The sequence below is a fragment of the Cyrtonyx montezumae genome, unplaced genomic scaffold (genome assembly GCF_038088225.1).
Source record: "Cyrtonyx montezumae isolate F1298 unplaced genomic scaffold, pur_monq_1.0 scaffold_6, whole genome shotgun sequence".
Classification (NCBI taxonomy): domain Eukaryota; kingdom Metazoa; phylum Chordata; class Aves; order Galliformes; family Odontophoridae; genus Cyrtonyx; species Cyrtonyx montezumae.
Genome location: NW_027072067.1, coordinates 1,836,177 through 1,853,569, shown reverse-complemented (window position 1 = coordinate 1,853,569; position 17,393 = coordinate 1,836,177).

Here is a 17,393-nt window from a genome sequence, read left to right as displayed (position 1 = left end):
AGAATGTTAAACAGTCACCTATCTTTGTTTAATTGCTGAAAATCAGGACATACTCCTAACAGCATGGTAATAAGAACTTGGGGGATACATCCCTGAAATAACTCATGTCAATTTTCTAAAACATCAGCCATTTAATTTAGGAGTCTCCCAGAAGATATGAAGATTATTTCCTCATACCAAGGTAATCCTGGCAGTGCTTCACCGTGAACCACGTATCTATTTTGTTTTGCATATCTGCCCTGTGAAACTATCTCATCATCATTTTCCACTGACACTCAAGTGGGACCTTGCACTGCTCTCAGCAGCAAGCACTAGAGTCCTCATTGTTTCCACAGAGATTTGACGGTTCATTTCCTCTGCCCAGACTAACTTCATATTGCCAGTGTCACCCTGCAGTTCTGTACAAAAAAAAGAAGATGCAGAATATTCTTTCCTTCCTTTGTGCAGGTGGTTCCTCATCTTGTAATTTCTTTACACAGCAAGCCAGTGGCGATAAAACACGTTTAAACTACAGATCCACATTAAAGCCCTCTTCCTCCTCAAAGCTTCCATGGCAAATTTCCAGTTGTTCCAAGAGATGTGTGTGAAGTGGTCTCCCCCAGCTCCTTGTAAAGGATCACCTAGGTGCACCACAGCAAAACTCCAGCTTCCAACTGTTAGAGGCCACTGAGAATAACCCCCACTTTTCTCCACAAGAAGAAAAGCATCATTTTAAGCCAGACCATTCCAGTGTCCCAGGTTAATGTGTGGCAATCAGAGAAACAGCCAGGCAGAAGGCAGGAAAGAAGGCAGAGGTGGCATGAGCTGTGTTCTTCACACACACCTGCTTCAGCTCTTCTTCCATGCAGGCAAGCCTTAGGCCACAGAGGAGCAGCCACTTCTTGTAGGACATAGCACCTGCACCTCACCTGCTCGCTGTAGCTTTTTCACCTCATGTCATCTCACTGGGAAAAGTTGGCTCTGAAACTGTTAAATGCAGCATGCTAAATGCTGTCAACCTGTAAAATCCCACTGGGCAGCTGCTGTACACGCTTATCTCTCCGCAGCCAGGCTCTGCCACCTCGTTGGCTTAAAAGAAATGTTAATTTTCCCCTATAGAAGGAGCTGGATTCAGTCCCTATTTCTACCCCTTTCTGCTCATTCTCTCACAGCATTTCTCCCCCATTCTTTGCAGCCATGTGCCTAAGGCTACTGACATCCTGGCAGCCTTTGGGGCCAGGCCACCTCTCCCGACGCCTCTGCAAATTTCTCTAGCAGAGCAGGGAGTCAGGACTCCTGATGGCTCCTTATGGCTCCCCAACACAAGCCTCACTCTTAAAACCTGTTTCACATTGAGATTAGCCCAGTCTCACTATGTTACTCGAGACAAAAAACACCAAAGGATCCTAAGCATCCAGTGGGGGCAGGGAAGGAGTTCAGTGGAGCACCTAGCTTGAGCAGCCCCTTGCACAAGGACAGTGTCAGGAAGGAGCCAGCATCCCACCTTCTGCTCACCAGAAAGCTGTCCCACTGGGCTATGACAGAAAGCAAAAGCTGCGGGATCAAGAGACTCCAACATTTCTTAGGCAGAATAGCTGCTGCTGTTTGCATCACTCCAGTTCTGCTGGAGAGCAGGTGTCATGACATGGCACACCTCTGGCTCTAGAACATGTCTCTAAGTTCTTGGGGTCAAGCTCTTTGGCAGGCTCTGCAGCTTGCATTGAAATGGACCCATCCTGAAAGACAAGTGTGGTACCAGGCAGCAGAAGAGTGATCTTTATATGGTCTTGCTGTTACCATGTCATTGAGATTCAGAATGCAACATTAACTGTAGTTATTCCTTTTAAGAGTCGGATGCCAGGAAGCAGAAAGCTCTCACATGCTACTGACCACTTGGATTTAGCCTCTTCTCTCGAATGACAAAGCCATGGCTCAGTGTTTCCAGTTCACTGATGAAGGAAGGTGACCTTGAACAGAAGGCCAGACTTCAGTACAAAACCCCTCATTTCTGTTCCTAATTCTGCATCACACTGTCTTAGTCACATCACCTCATCTTTGCTGCTCAGCTTTCTCCCTTTGCAAAGGGGAAGGCTCTGCTTCACCTGGCTCTGCTGAGCCTCATTTGTACAATCCAGAAACAATCATCACTACCAGAGTAACCTCTTTTTAATTTCTAGAAGGAAGATAATGTATTTGCACACGTGTGCACACATACACACAGTCACAGAGAATGCCTCTATCTAGGAAACCATCTGAGCATTTCATCCTACTGAAGGAGGAGGGCACAGGCACAGCATGAAAACAGTACCATACTGGGTCTTTTCACACAGACAAGGAACAACGCTTCAGCTCCCCCAGGATGCAGCCTTCCCTTACTTTTCTGCCAGGAATCTGTACTGGACTGCTTCACAACACAGACCTCCTTTATCCCAGTCTTCTCTTCAGCTGTGTGTTCCTGCACAGCTGTTCAGAGTAGACATACTTCCCACTTTTTGCTTCCATTCAGGCCACATTTAATAAATGTATTTTGGTCACTGCTAAAAGCCAAAGGCACATCCAGTCCTTCTAAAGGCACCCCTAAAATGACAGTCTTATAAAGCCCACATTGCCAGATAAGTCTCTCAAGAAGAGATGAGTTTTTTTGTTAAGGTGGTAAGGGTGTACTGCTTCCTTCAACAACTGCTTCGATACAAAGGAGAAAACTGACGTGAAGGAGGATAACAAGCCATCAGATGGAATCAACTCTTAACACTGAGCACTGCCACCTTTTTTGGAAGCCAGGTTGAAATTTTGTATTTAACTTTAGAAAGAAGAAGGGGAAACTGTGAAGTCCACAAGAAAAATTGTATATATATTCTACAAGGAATAAAGGGGCACTGTTTCTGCAAGGAGTGGAAAGAGAAGGAAAGTGGTATTCTTAAAAGAATTACTGCACAGAAAAAAAAAAGATATCATGGGGAATTCCTTATGTCAAAGCTGCCCATGCCCTTTCTCCTCAACCACTGTGAAATACAGAAAGGAGAGCAACTCTGTCCCTGCTTTTATTTGTCAAGGTCTGGTACACACAGGCAAATACAAGCATATACATTTTTGAACTTAAGACTCAAGTGTTCCTGAAGCTGAGGTCCAGCCATTTTCATTCAATCAGGTGAGCAGCAGGGTATGGCCATATGGTCACAAACAGTGAAGTCCCATTGGAACCAGTCCACATGTGCCTGTTGTGCCGTGGAAACAAACACTACACACACTATTCTAGCTCCACTCTACTGCAGAACCTGCCATCTTTCCTCAAACCACCGTGAAGGCAGCAGCTCTTCATTTTGGTGGCTTAAACAACAGCACTTCACTGCTCAGAGAGGATAACTGCACATGGCTGTCCGCTGCCTGCAGCTGAGCTTTGCTATCTTGACCACTAGCAATTATACAGTCTTAAAGTACCAAATAATCTGCCTAGACTACGGAGAATTACTATCTACAAAGTTGTGGGTTTTTTCTCCCCCTGAATATAGTTCTGCTTTAAGCACCTACACCTGAATTCATCTCAAGCCATGAAACCACAATGCCTCCCTGCATTGCCAGGTGCAGAGAAGATGGCCTGCAACCTGCTCAGCAGTGGGCAGGGTTTCAGATGCATCCAACTGATGCTGTCAGTGGTAGCACTGGAGCCAAGCTACAGAGTCCTGCAGTACATCAGGACTTTGGCTTGCTCTGGGCTGCTGCAAACAAAGACCACTAACCGTAACAGTTTTGCCCACTTGAAAGAAAAAAAAATCCTGCACTTATCTCTGTGGTCAATGTGAGTGCTTGGGAACAATGCCAAAGTAATATTTCTCAGCCTGGCTGAAAGGATTATAACTCAGCTGTGCAAGTTCACATTGGGGTGAACACTCTGATACAGCAAGCAGCCACTCTGGGAACACTCAGTGCAAGAGTTAGCAGGTTATTTCTCTTGTATCAATTAATAGACACACAGAAAATAGCTTTGAAACCAGCAGCCTTGTGCCCTAAACATTCAAGTGCGTGCACACAGCAGGCTGTGCGAGCAGCCCAGGGCAGAAGGATGGCTTTACATCCCAAAGTTGCAGCCCCTGCTTCCTCATCTCCCATCCTGGCCACTGAAAGCTGCTTACGTAAACGCAGCCTTTACCAGGAGCTCCAGACAATGGATTCAGTACAGCTAGGGCCCAATGTAGCCACAAAGGATGGGAAGGGAACACTCTTGTTCCTACATCCTGCAAGGCTTAAGTGACTGGGTGTGAGCTGCCTTCCTCCAGCTGTGCAGATAAGGAGATGCAGCTTCTTCAGCATCCTGCTACACTCATTCCAGAGTTACAGGAAAGTTACAACTACAGGTAAAGAAATGACAAGAAATACACTTAAGCATGGCAGTTGTCACTTTTTTCTTCTACAAAAAGCTGTTTTCAAGACAAGCAAAAACAAAACACTCCACATTTGGGTCAGTGTCTACTAAATAAGGCCAAAATCTCACCCCAGAAGCCTAAAGGAAAACCACCAGCCCCTTACCTTGGCTTTAGCCTATGCTGTTGACCCTGCATGTTCCCCAGCATCACTTCACAACTTAAATGGAAAAAGAAGATAGAGATTAAAAATACTTCTTTGAACCTTTAAATCCCAGGGGCCCAGTTCTTCCTCCTCGCTTTCCCAGCAAACTGAGCCACTCACTCAGGAACATCTCTGTAACAATGGTCACAGTCAGAAAGCAAAGGGCCCTGACCATGATATCAGTCTCACTTTATAACCCAGCGCTGTCCCCGCAGGAACCAATTGCTGCAGCAGGGAGGCTGGAGGCAGCAGATAAGCCTCAGCCGGGTGATAGAGATCAGCTGCCCGGTTATCAAGGGAGTACAAAAATCAAATAGATTTTGATTTGGTAGTTACAGCTTTTCATATATCCTGGGAAAAGAAAAAAAGAAGGAGCAGAGGAGGGGGAGGGAGGAGAGAGGCATCTTTTTCCAGGGTGTTATGGTGTCAGATCCTTTTAGCAATGGATTTCTAGGTTAAGCAGTTACTGAGACATGTGGCTGCAGACGACTGCAGGCAGTAAGTGCAGGCATTTGTAGGAGGAAACTGAAAGCAGTGGTAGAATGGCAAAGCAGAGCACATCTAAGGACTGCAAACCCTGCCTGAAGTAAGCAAGATGCAGTACAGCAGTTCCCAAGACACAGAAACAAAGAACAGCAGCGCTGCACCCTCAGAGATCCACTTTTCTGACTCACTCAGCTCATCTCTCTGATCCAGGGGGAAGAGTCAACCTTGTCCTCCTCTCGAATGTGACTCAAGCTGTGGCTAGCAATGTCCATTGGCCACAGTACCATGTGGCTAGCATTATGACTCTTTGGCAAGACCAGGTCATCACCAGTGGATTAGATCAACACACATCAGCTGTGTTGCTGTTTTAAGCCCAAAGGCAGGCAGACAAAGATAACTGACTGCATTAAAGTGCCAGCAGAGGAATAGACAATGGGTTACAATAGACAGCCAGGCAGAGATCAGTAGAGAGTATGGCAGAAAAAAAGACAGTTCTTTGATTACATGGTTTGACCCAATAAGCCTAGAATTTAGATACAATTCTGCTATCAGCGGTGACAAGAGCTACGCTCGTAAATGGCAGTATATTCATCTAAATGCTAGCACCCTGGCATAATTTTCTAGTTAGAGGCTTTGGGAGCTGCAGACATTTTAGTCATAAGGAATCATTCACACAGCACACAAGAATATTGTTCTTTAGCACAAAATGGCTTGCAACTTAAGCTTACAGGAAAAGCTTAAAGGAACTTGGTTCAGTTTGCCCTGGTGTCGTGGCATCAAGCACAGAAACAAGGTCAGCCCACTAGACCACTTCTGGTGGTCCCTGGGCAGCCTGCTGCTCAGTTCCTGGGGCACTGCACAGACCCCAGTGCCACAGTTAGGCACCCAGACCCAATGGCACTGTTAGGCACAGAGAGGGAGAGAGCTTCTCCATGGCTTTCTGAGAGGGACTCATGGAGTGACTTGAACCATTCTTCAGCTTCAATGAGATACACGCTGTATCTGTACTCCTGCAATTTACTTCCCAGCTCCCACTCCATCCCTGTTAATTATTGTCACAGCAGGAGAGTTTCTGGCATTTCAAAGAATGGCCCTTCTTACTAAGCAGGAGCACAGGAGAAGATAGCAGGCCATGCTACATGCACAGAAACTGCCAGAGGTGCTCTTGTTTCCTGTATGACACTGCTGGTGCTTTTCCCTTGGTCAAAAGGAAGGTGGAAGAGCTGAAGTAACTTGTGGGCAGCTCCTGGTAACCCATTCCCTTGGGAGAGCTGAAGGGCAGGGATGCTGGCTGTGCGAGGAGTGTATCTGATGTTTCCCAGCAGGAAACAGGACAGGGAAGCTAAATGCAAGAGGTTTGGCTGGAGTCCAGCACACCCTCCCACAGCCAGCACACACAGGGCAGAAGGGATGGATCTGGCCTGAGCTCCACACTGTTCCAGGCTCTCCAGCATGCAGTTGTCTCTGAGTACGTCTCTAGTCCAGTTTCAGATGCAACTGCTGTTGAAGCAAATCTGGATTCTAGCTCTGGCTGGTATCTTATATAAAACTGGCTTTTGTGAAAGCCAGCCCTACCTGACTCAGGTGAGCAAGGCCATGGCATTCTCATGCAGATAAAAGTGTTCTTTTCAGTTCGGACTTGCTTCCTGGAAGCCTTTCCAGACTCAGATTTTAAGCACTTCCTATTGAGAAAACCAGGTTATTTAAATTGGAAAAAAAAAAGAAAGAAAGAAAGAAAGAAAACTAAAAAAATGTAAAAAGTAGAGCGCTTTCTCCATCTCTTTGTCTTTGGAAACACAGGGCTGGAGGCTGCTGTCCCAGAAGACTGAGCGGCCCTTATCTGAGACACTCTGTTAAAAGACTTGGAATCACTTATTAATTTAGTGAATGCTCCTTAATTTTGATCCTTTGTATGCATTAATTGATTTGCTATCAATAACCTGCATTGATTAGGCCTCCAGACCTGGCAGATGCTGAAGATGAAGAGACAGAGACTCTCTTTCAGAGCAAGAGTTCAAAGCCTGAAATGATTAAAAAAGACAGCACCAAAATGGCTGATAAAGAAAAGAGTGTCATTCTTTTTCCACATAAGAATGAAACCATGAGCAGTTAACACTTTCGTACCAAAAAAATGTGCTCAGGTCTAAGGTATTTGTATAACCTAGAGGTATCTATTAGATTTACTCCACTTGGCCACCTTAATTAAATTATTACTGATGAACTGAAATACCTGGCAGGATGAGAGCAGTGGGAAGATGTTATCTGCTCCGGCCACAAAGAGCTCAGGGAAAGCTGCCTGGTCCAGAGGTCGGCTAAGGTAGTGCTCCTGGCTCCCCGGGCCCCTTCTCCAGCAGATGGCATTGTAAAGAGCTGCGGAGGACAGATTTAATTAGCAGCACATCCAAACCAAATGCAACGGTAACACTTAACAATCATCAGTTAAAATGTTGAGTTTTGAGGGCTGAGAATGGCTTGCTACTCCACGGGTGCTGGCACACAGCTCACAGCTGCTCCCCGTTTCCTACCAACCATGCACGAGCTACAAGAGGGACAGAAGGTGTCCACAAAAGTTGTTCCTCCAGCAAGAGAAACAAAGCTATAGGCTGGGGAGAGCTCTCAGGACATTTAAGAAAGGATACCTAGGGGCATACGCTGGTCACAACTGGCCTTTGTCCATCCAAAAGCTCTTCTCTGAGTCACCAACCCACCAGCAAGGCGGCACTGCATTTTTTCCACCCCAGCTGTGCCTGGAGCTTTGCGCAGCCCTCACCTGAGCTGTGTGGGTGCAGCCCCAAGCAGGGCACTCTGCTTGGCCTGCAGGTTTTCTTCCAGAACCTGTCTCACTCCACAGACACGTGCCACTCCTCTTACAGAGTATTCAGAGGCAGTGCAGAGTACCAACGGGGTACAGCACAAAGGAAGAGACAGATCCCACCCTGCAGAGCTGACCGTCCACTGCTGGCCCAGGAGAGCCCTGCCGGATCACTTTTTGAGAATCCTGTGCAAATGTAACACGAATTATAACTCGTGGTTGAAACATGCCCTGCATGACAGCTTACCACATCAGCACTTCCAGCCCATGTAGCAGCGCTTGTGCAGAGGGGAACTGACACAAACATAAATTGTACATGAGCTTCTGCATTTTCACTTTGACAACAGCATACAGCTACCAGTACTCCAAGTCTCTTCCTGTGCATTTTTGCCTTTCTTTCTCACGTAAAGATACTTAATATTCCTCAGACCCCCCAGCACATTATTCGCTTCCCTCCTCTCTTTTTCTCCCTTCCCTCCGTACATATCTCACAGTGTGTGATACAATTCTGGACGAATAAGGAATACATTGTCAGCCACACTCCAGTCTCACATCTTAAGGAGAGGTCAGCTCCTAGGTCCTCAGGATGGAAAGCAGCTCTCAAAACGCTGTCCTTAGAACTGCTTCCTTCCAGTTGCCCAATCTTGGTCACAAAGCATGCGTGCCAGGAAGGAACCACCTTTCACATCACAGGAGAATGAGCCCATCGTAAATAAAGATCCCATATTTTCTATTAGCATGGAAGCTATGTCAGCCTTTGTGTCCTAAGCAAATTAAATGTGAATAATGGTTAGGACAGTTGAGTACTGGAATAGATTGCCTTAGGAAGTTGTGGAGTCTCCGTCACTTCAATTTTTCTGAACAGGCTAAACAGTCATCTGTCAAAAACAGTTTGGGCATTAAAACTACTGCCTTGGGGAGCAGAGGGAAAGGAATAAATGACTTCTTAAGCTCAATTTTCTAATTCTGTGATTTAAGCAGCTCTGGTTTGCCCTCTTGCCTGACCACAGCACACCTTTCCCAAGTCCATGCCTCCAAAGTCTCCACTCTACAGTCAGGGTGGCTTTCTTCACGCAGCAGCCCAAGTGATTCCTTCATTTACAAAATGTTGAAGGGTGGAAAGCACAACACTGTAAATACCTCTGAAACTCCATATTTCAAAGAGGAACTTTTATTCCCACTCCTAGCATGTGACCAGCAGACCAAAGCATCTCCCAGATAATAAAACTCCACGTACATATCTCATGGTGATGTGCACGGCATGAGAACCAAGGGAGGTAAGGTTTTTCCACCCAGAGAGAACAAAAATAGGCTTTTATTCAGAATGACTTATTTTAGACTGAAAACAAGAAAGAACAAAAGCAAAGTCTCCAGGAAGTGGAGCCTGCACCCACTTCTTATTTTAACAAACTGCTGGAACTCTTTAGAAATTTAAAGCTGCAGCGCACAGGAAGCAAAGTCAGGCTGGTGAAGTTACACAGACTCTATTTCTGAATATCAATCCAGGAACTTAGAAGCAATAAAGACTGAATAACCCTCCACAGCCTGCAGTTCCAGAATCCAAAGGGAAAAAATGCAACAATTAAGGATAGATACAGATATGCAATATACACTTCACAGATGTTTTATATCCCTGCAATGACATACATGCCTTTTGCAAGAAAAACAAAAAACAAACAAACAAAAAAAACCCACCCCAATTTCATTAACATTACTGCTCTCTTACGAAAGAGAACCAGTAGAAGAGAAGGATGGCACTCCTCAAGATAGCATGAGCACCCAGACTGACTGCATACCACTTCCAGCAGAGCAGCTTCCTGCTTGCTCACATACTGCCATTCCACGGCCAATTTTTACACGAGTATTTCTTGCATTGTGTCTCCATTCTCATAGAAGTAATCGGAATGGAATACTTCTGTGTGAAATGGACAGCAGAGTTCTGCACAGCACAGCAGCACACAACCAGCACAGCAAGTACTGCACGGCTCCGAGCTGGGACTTGAAGAAAAACAACACTATTTCATTTATTTCTATTTTTTAATAATTCCAGCAAAGGATGAGCAATCTGCTCCGGTGCAGGCTGTGCTTGCGGGAAAAGAGCCGCGGGGCGGGGCAGGGGTCCCAGTGATCCTACAGGTTAGGTAGCTATAGGATAGATGATAGATATAGGATAGATAGAGAGGTGTGGGATAGAGGGAGAGACAGACAGACAAAAGCAAGATGGTTGGTATCGAGGTTGATAGTTGATAGCAAGATTGTTGATAGACAGTTGTTAGCAAAATAGATAGGTGTTGGTGATACGGATAGTGGGTAGACGAAATAGCAAGGTAGGGCATTAATAGAGAGTTGGTTTGTAGGTAGCAAGATACTTTGTAGGCAGCAAAATAGTTGCTAGTGATCTAGGTAGTTAGATCATAGCCAGATAAGGGGAGGGAGGGGATAAAAGCACAGTCACTAGTGAGGTAGTCGGTAGCTAGAGAGTAGATAAGAACGTAGAAAGTTGATAGTGATGTACAGTGTTGATTAGCATCTTCTGTTTCTGCTGCAGATGAGCCGTGGGAGTCCACAGTCAGCACTCTCCCACCCAGAAGAAAAGCAACACCTGATGTGGCCCCAGCGCCGGTGGAAGAACAATGTCCAGAAGAGTGACACAGAGGAGAATCAGCACCTTCTGCTCAGAGGAAGGTACGCATGCTGCAGCCGCCTCCCTGGCAGCCCCCAGCAGCCCCGCACTGCCCCGCTCGCAGCTGCGGCCCCAACAGGGCCCCTGCAGCTGATGGGCTGGCAGCCCCGTGCGGGCTGTGCAGGGGGAGACCCCGGGGGGGGGGGGCGGTTGGGGGCTGAGAGTAGTGGACATTGAAACGGTGGATAGCAAGGTAGTTCTTATCTTGATGGTTAGTGAACTGCAAGTGATTGACAGAGAGCTGGCGGATAGCAAGAAGCCTAGTGGATAGCAAGATAGTTGATAGAGGTGATAGCAAGGTAGATAGTTGGCAGTGAGATATTTAGTGCATAGACAGTGCCTAGAAAGACAGGGAGTTGGTAGAGAGATGGTGGATGGACAGCTTAGTGGAAAGCAAAAGAGCTCTAGCATAGCTAGATATGTAATAGGAAAGTAGGTAGTGGAGAAAGCTTCTTGACAGTGAGAAAGTTGATAATGAGAGGCAGTGGCTAGGGATAAAGTCCCTTTGTCTGTGCTGCAGATGTGCTGCTCGAGTCCTCGGACGTCGCTCTGCCTCCTCCGGAGTTGGAGGCAGGAACAAGAGCTGGTGCTGCCCAGCACCTGCAGAAGGCACGAGTGGCCGGAGGGTCGCTGGGGAGAAGAGGATGCGCCTTCGTCGCACAGTGAGGTACGGCTGTGTCTGTGCACGTGGCCCAGCTCCCAGAATGTTCTCCTGGCTGCGAGGGGTGATCCTGGGGCAGTGGAGGAGGTGGGGATGGCCAGAAATGCTCTGCACCTTCTTTTATTGCAAAGGGCACTTCTTGGGGGAAAAAACCACCAGTGGGGTTTTTATTTTTTCAGAGTGCTTTAGCCTCACTTGAAGGCTGAAACAGAACCACGGACACTTTTCACTTTCATAGTTCAAAATTCCATCATCTCATTTCTCTCATTGCTGTGGTTTTCTTGCTTGACTTGTGTGTGGCAGCAACTAACTCTTCTCCTTTGCATTTGCTTTAGTTACTCTTCTCCCATCTCACCCCACCGTCGCTGACGCCCGCCTGCCCCAAGAAGACCAACAAGGAAGAGCTGGGGGGGAGAGAAGAACCTCGGCTGAGGCTGCAGGACTGAGCTGGGCTGCAGAAGAAGAGACTGGCCCCGCAGAAGGCTGACAGGGAGGGATCACAGGGACCTAGCTAACGAGAAAATGTAACTAATGTTAGTAGGATCACTTCTAAAATCTCTGTAAATAAATTATTCTTTTTTGTTCATAACATTTTTATCTTGTGTTATTTAAATTATTTAATTTTTTTTTTTTACTATTCATGGACTGATACTTGTGGAAATAAATGTTGGAATCGTCAACCTTTTCCACTAGTCTTGCCTGATTTGTTTTATTAGAAGGTGAAATCCCAAGCTGCCAGAGCAGCTGTGCTTAACACTCGATCAAATGGGACCTTGGACTGCTCCAGAACATCATTTCTCACTCCCTGAAGCTCTTCTGTTTTAAGCATTCTGTACTAGGTGGCCGGATAAAGGTAATAGTAGCCTCTATGAAGCACCAGCTTCCATCACTCTTTCCTGCCACAGCTTCTGCTGCATCTCTCCTAGCTGGATCCAGGATGTGCACCTGGAATGATGCAGCTTCCATTTTGCTGTGTAAGGCTGCCTTTTGTCCTGATGCCCTGCAATTTTTAATTAGCATCTGAGCTGGTTATCTTCTTTTGAGCTATTCCACAGTTCCAAACCTATGAATGCACTCTGCTTTCTCTTTCTTCAAACTCCTTTGCATTCCATTTTTTCCTCCCCAGCACTTTCATTGTGGCAGTGGCTGGCGTGATTATTGCTCCTTGCTCTCAATCCCCCAATGGCAGTGTAATACCTCTTTAATTGGGTATTTCTCCCTCCCGACACTAATCTCCTAACAAATGCTGATGCTGTGTTAGATTCTGTGTGGGGATCTCTCCTCGCTATCTCTTTAAGCAGGCAGCTGTGTGTGGAAGGGATGTGCAGTCACTCGGCATGGATGGATTTGTCTGAGTTCCTGTCAGCTCCACAGTTTTGTCACTGAAATCTTGCATTGGGATCCGGATTTCTACCGCTTTAGCTTTTTGAGGCAGATTTATCTCAGTCCCTGTCAGACCAATGGGTTTTGTCACTGAAATCTATGTGACTTTTTTCCCCGTGGAGATCTAGCTAGTCAAGTCTGCGGAGGCTGATTTGGACGTGCTGAACCCGAGGCCTTGTTTGGCTGTGTCAGGGTTGCGACAACAAAAACTGAGACAGGCAGGGGCCCAGCAAACCATGAAGACTTAACGTGCAGCAACAAAAGAAAGAGGGTTCCTGAGAGACAGGCAGCGCACACTCCCCAAGAGCACACCCCTCTGCACAATGTACCCCCGTGGGCACAGGGCTCCCCACCTGCTAAGCAATGGGAAAAGCCATTTTTCTGTGCCACGTGGCGATGACTGCAGCTCTGTGAGGCTGCAGGTGTGGGGCACATCAGCCCTCGCATGGCAGGCTAAGCATGGCTATCTAAGCATGGCTGCTTGAAAATCCCCACAGCTGTGGGGGCTGTACACAGAGTGTACATAGCACACTCTTCCTTCAATACTTCAGAAACAAATTAGCAAGTGCTGTGCTGCTGGGGAGAATGTTTCTTGGGGGTTGCAAGCACAGATTGCCTTTTGTCTGTGAGACATTAAACTGCATGCTTGTCTTGCACTGTGGTGATGTCAGCAACAGTCTTCCAGATAACGCTAAGCATCAGGGAGCTGCTACACGTCTTCTTGGCTGATTCTAAAATTCCCAGGAACAGCTTCAATAAAAGGAAGTTTCCTGATGGAAAAAGCATTTTTTCTATCTTATTTTTTTTTTTTTCTTTTGGAATGAAATTCTTTTGTTTGCTTGTGATTACTTGAACGTTCTTCTGACAGTGGTTGAATGGCACAGATGGGTATGACCATGATCAAGGTCTGAATGAACACAGTGGTGGTAGTAATGGCAATAAGAGGAAAGCAGGTAAGGGACATTAAAGGAAAAGCCTGGTGTTGACTGATAAAGACTTGGGCTTGACTGGAACAGCCAATTCAGCCTGAAAGCTCAACTCAGCGGGGACACAGTCCCTGTTGGTGAGACTGGCTGAATTTTGTGTTTGATGTCGAGCATTTCAAAAAGGAAGGGTACCCCAGGAAAGAGGGGATTTGGGGAAGGCAGCCATCAGCATCTCAGCATTAATGAGAAACAGTGCAAATTGTTGGGTCACCTCATTGTTCTCTTTGCAATGCTCCTGTCATGAGCTTTCTTCACAGCAGATGCTCACTTCTGTGCCTGCCTTGCAATAGTTCCTTCCTTTCTTTCTAGTAAAACTCTCCTTTTGTTGTATGCTTTTTTATCTCACTTTTACATCTGGAAAATTTTCCTTTCCCATTTTTCAACTCCTAATCTTTCTCCATCCATCCTTCTCTCCCTGACTCATTTACACATTCACTCTCTGTTTTGTCTCTTCCTCTATGTGATTATCTACTCTCTTTTAACTGGTACCCCTCCTCAGTTTTTTACATCTCCCACCCTTTCATCTCCCTCTCTCCTTTTTGCTTCTTGTTCTCTCAATCTCTCAGCTTGCAGGAAGCAGTAGTCCTTAGATATTGAAATGACATGTTTAGTCTCTGCTTGTGATTCCTGTTTGTGCCCTTTCAGATGGAGCAAAAGCCTTGGTAAATACAGGAAACTCTGTTGGAAGCAAAGCAGAGAGAAAGGTGACTTACTTCTGCCTCTTACTTGTAGCTATTTAAAAACGGCCTCCTGATCAACACAGACTGTAACTCCAGAAATGCCACAGTGGTAGATACTTAATGTAAACCTAGAGATGTGCCATTCCTTTAACAGTTTTAACCAGAACATGTGGTACAACCATTATCCTGTAAGTTGTTCCCACTGCTGACTGCGTGTGTGTTGCCTGGTAAAACACAAATGCTTCCTGAGTCTCTGAGGATAACCAGGTGTAACATGATCATTATTACACGCATCTGCCACACTGCCCAAGGTTTCAGCAAACTGAAGGAATTATGTTACAGCTTCCATTGCTTCAGGACAATGCAAAAAGTATCTCTAATAACCAGCAGAAGCTGTCTCTCCATTCATCATCTTGTCTGCTACAGTAACTGCTTTTCATAGGGGTCCTTGTGCTTTATCTGATTAGAGATAGTTAACAAAAAGTCTGACAAAGCCTGACTAGACAGAGACAGACGAGATACTCCTAACTGGGGTACTGCTTTAGCCCATCTCCTTCCGTACATTTTAACATGCAGCAAAGTCACTCCAACAAGGAGCTCTGAAACGCTCATTGCTGTTGCTGCTTTCAGACTCATTTCTAGAAGTACACAAGACATCCTCAGTGAGATTACCTCTCTGTGGCCTCTCTCTGCAGGGAAAAGAAAGGACCAAAGGTCAGGAGCAGCTCAGTATTCAGGAAAGCAGTCAGAGAGCAAAGGCTGCCTCTTCTACCCTCAGCCTTCACTGCAACTATCAGCCAGTCTGGTTTCTTCAATCTGCTTTTTATGTTCGATGGGCCAACCCGTGAGTAGCAGCTACAGACCCTGCTGGGGTATTACCATCTTTTAGCAAAGACCCAGGCCCAGGAATGTGCAGATGCAAAGCTGCAGCAAGTGAGCTGTCACAGAGGAGGACAACTCAGATGCTGTTCACTCTAGAAGGAGCTGTTTGAGAAGTGGTTTGAAAAGGAAGCTCTAGCACAGTGTGGGAACAAGCCCCCATTTGGAAAGAAAAACAACAAAACACAAAAAACCTAGGCTGACTAACACCAGCACTGGTGTGGGAGGAGAACTTGCATGCTACCTTTGACTGCAGCCATGGCTGTTTCTACTTACATTCGTGGGCTTTAATTTGACATAAAATAAGAAGAGAGGGAATGAAAGACAATACTGGATCATCTTGACAGTCCTTTCTAAGTATATAAAAGATGAGATCCTCGGCATTTTGCTACCCCTTAAGCAGTCAACAGCAAATTGCCATCTCTAGAGCCATGCAGGACTGTGACAAATTGGTGAAAGCCAGCCTAATTCTGCCAATAAGCAGTGTCCAGTCATGTTTTCCAATAATTGGCTAATTAGTAAAAATGCAGATTTCCAAGAAAGCAGAAGACGATCAGGGAGCTGTGTGAAACCTCCGGGCTGGCTGTGGCTGATGTCTCAGAGGACTGTGATATAAAGTCTAGCATGTGTGTCTCTGTTTTTAGCCTGGCAGAGATCAGTGGTAGACTAAAGGTCTGATGGATGTTTATTACTGGCAATTGGCTGATGGTCTCAGTCCACCTCCTGCTGGATAGGTGCCTGCACCAGTAAAGAAGCAGCTTATATTTCTGAATTTGTGGTCATTTGGGCTATTGACCTTGAGAGCTGATGTGCCTTGCTCAGATCTGGCTGGCTCAGGACTGAGGTGGCAATGTGTGAAGATGAGAGGGAGCTTTTGGTGGTTTGCCTGTTGTACCTGCCCAAATAGAGGACCCATATTTCTGTGTTTGTCAGTTCCCAATCACCAAAACTGTAAAATATGAAAACGAGAACTCTGGAATAGATAGAGACAGTGGTTAGAAAATGTCCCTGGGGGAGCAGACCCAGTAGGTGAAAGCCTAGATACCAACATCAGGACCAATGGGAAGCTAGGTAGATTGGCTGGGTGCACTAGCACAAGGTTGGCTTTGCAGCAACTCTAACTTCAGACAACATCGTATAGCTGTGACTTCAACTTAAGCAGATGTGGAGGACTGCATCTTCTGCTTGAAATGAGTGACAGAGATGAAAGCTCACCAAAATGGTTGTGCTCGAAGTAAATTCAAATAAAAAGAAGGTGATGAGTGCAGCGAAACAGGAAGTTTCTGGTGGTATAAAGGAGATTTGCCCCACTCCAGCTGGGAATAAAAAAAAGGAGTTGTAAGTAGTCTCACGTGAACTACGCGCATGAATGTGCCCCCAGAAAAGCCTGGTTACTTGCTCAGAATCTCTTAGATCTGGAAACTGGGACAGAAATCAGACTGTTAGATTGTCAATTCTCTGTTTACAGTAAAAATCGAAGGATTGCTTTCAAGGTTATAAATCTAGTCTCCAACTAGAGCCAGCTTCTTTCTAGGCCAAACTTCCAATAGCTTGTCCCTCTGTATCGCACCTTGTTTAGATTCCCCTCTAAGACAGAGCCCACAGCAGGGAAGCGTTGCATTGTCACAATGCAAAATTTCATGGTAAAAGTGAGGAGCAGAGACACGAGGGCACCAGCAGGTGCTCCACTAACAGCCTGAAGCAAAGCTCCTCTGCCAGCTCTAAGTGTCAGGGCAATATATTGTATGCAAGGAGGTCTCCAGAACAGCATGGACGTGGGTCAGCTGCTGCTGTTTACACCAAGTCCGTTGCTTTGAACTGTACTGTAAAGAAATCAAGCATCTAGTACTCTCTGCTGAGAACTGTGGTGTCTGAAACTGTTGAGCAGTCTTTCGTGGCAGTAACCAGAGCCTCCACTACAACAGATAACAGGAGCAAGGGCTTCTGCAGAAGGAAAGGAGAAAGCTCCCTGGCAAGTGCCTGGAAAAGGGCACTTCAAGCTAAGTGTGCAGGAAATGGTCAGAAAGAAAGAATAGGATTTTATCCCACTTAGTGAGAATGGAAATGAGGCCACATGTCCCAGTTACTCCTCAAAGAACCCAGAATTCGCTGTCTGGTCCTCAGGCTGCATCTGACTTACACCACCAGAACTCCCATGGGGAGAGGGAGGACAGCACTGGGCAAAATTATGCTGGATTGCCACTGCTTTTTAGTCTGGAATACTCTTTAATTTACATAATCAAACCTCCTTCGTGTCGATATAAAACCATGTCTCCTAGCT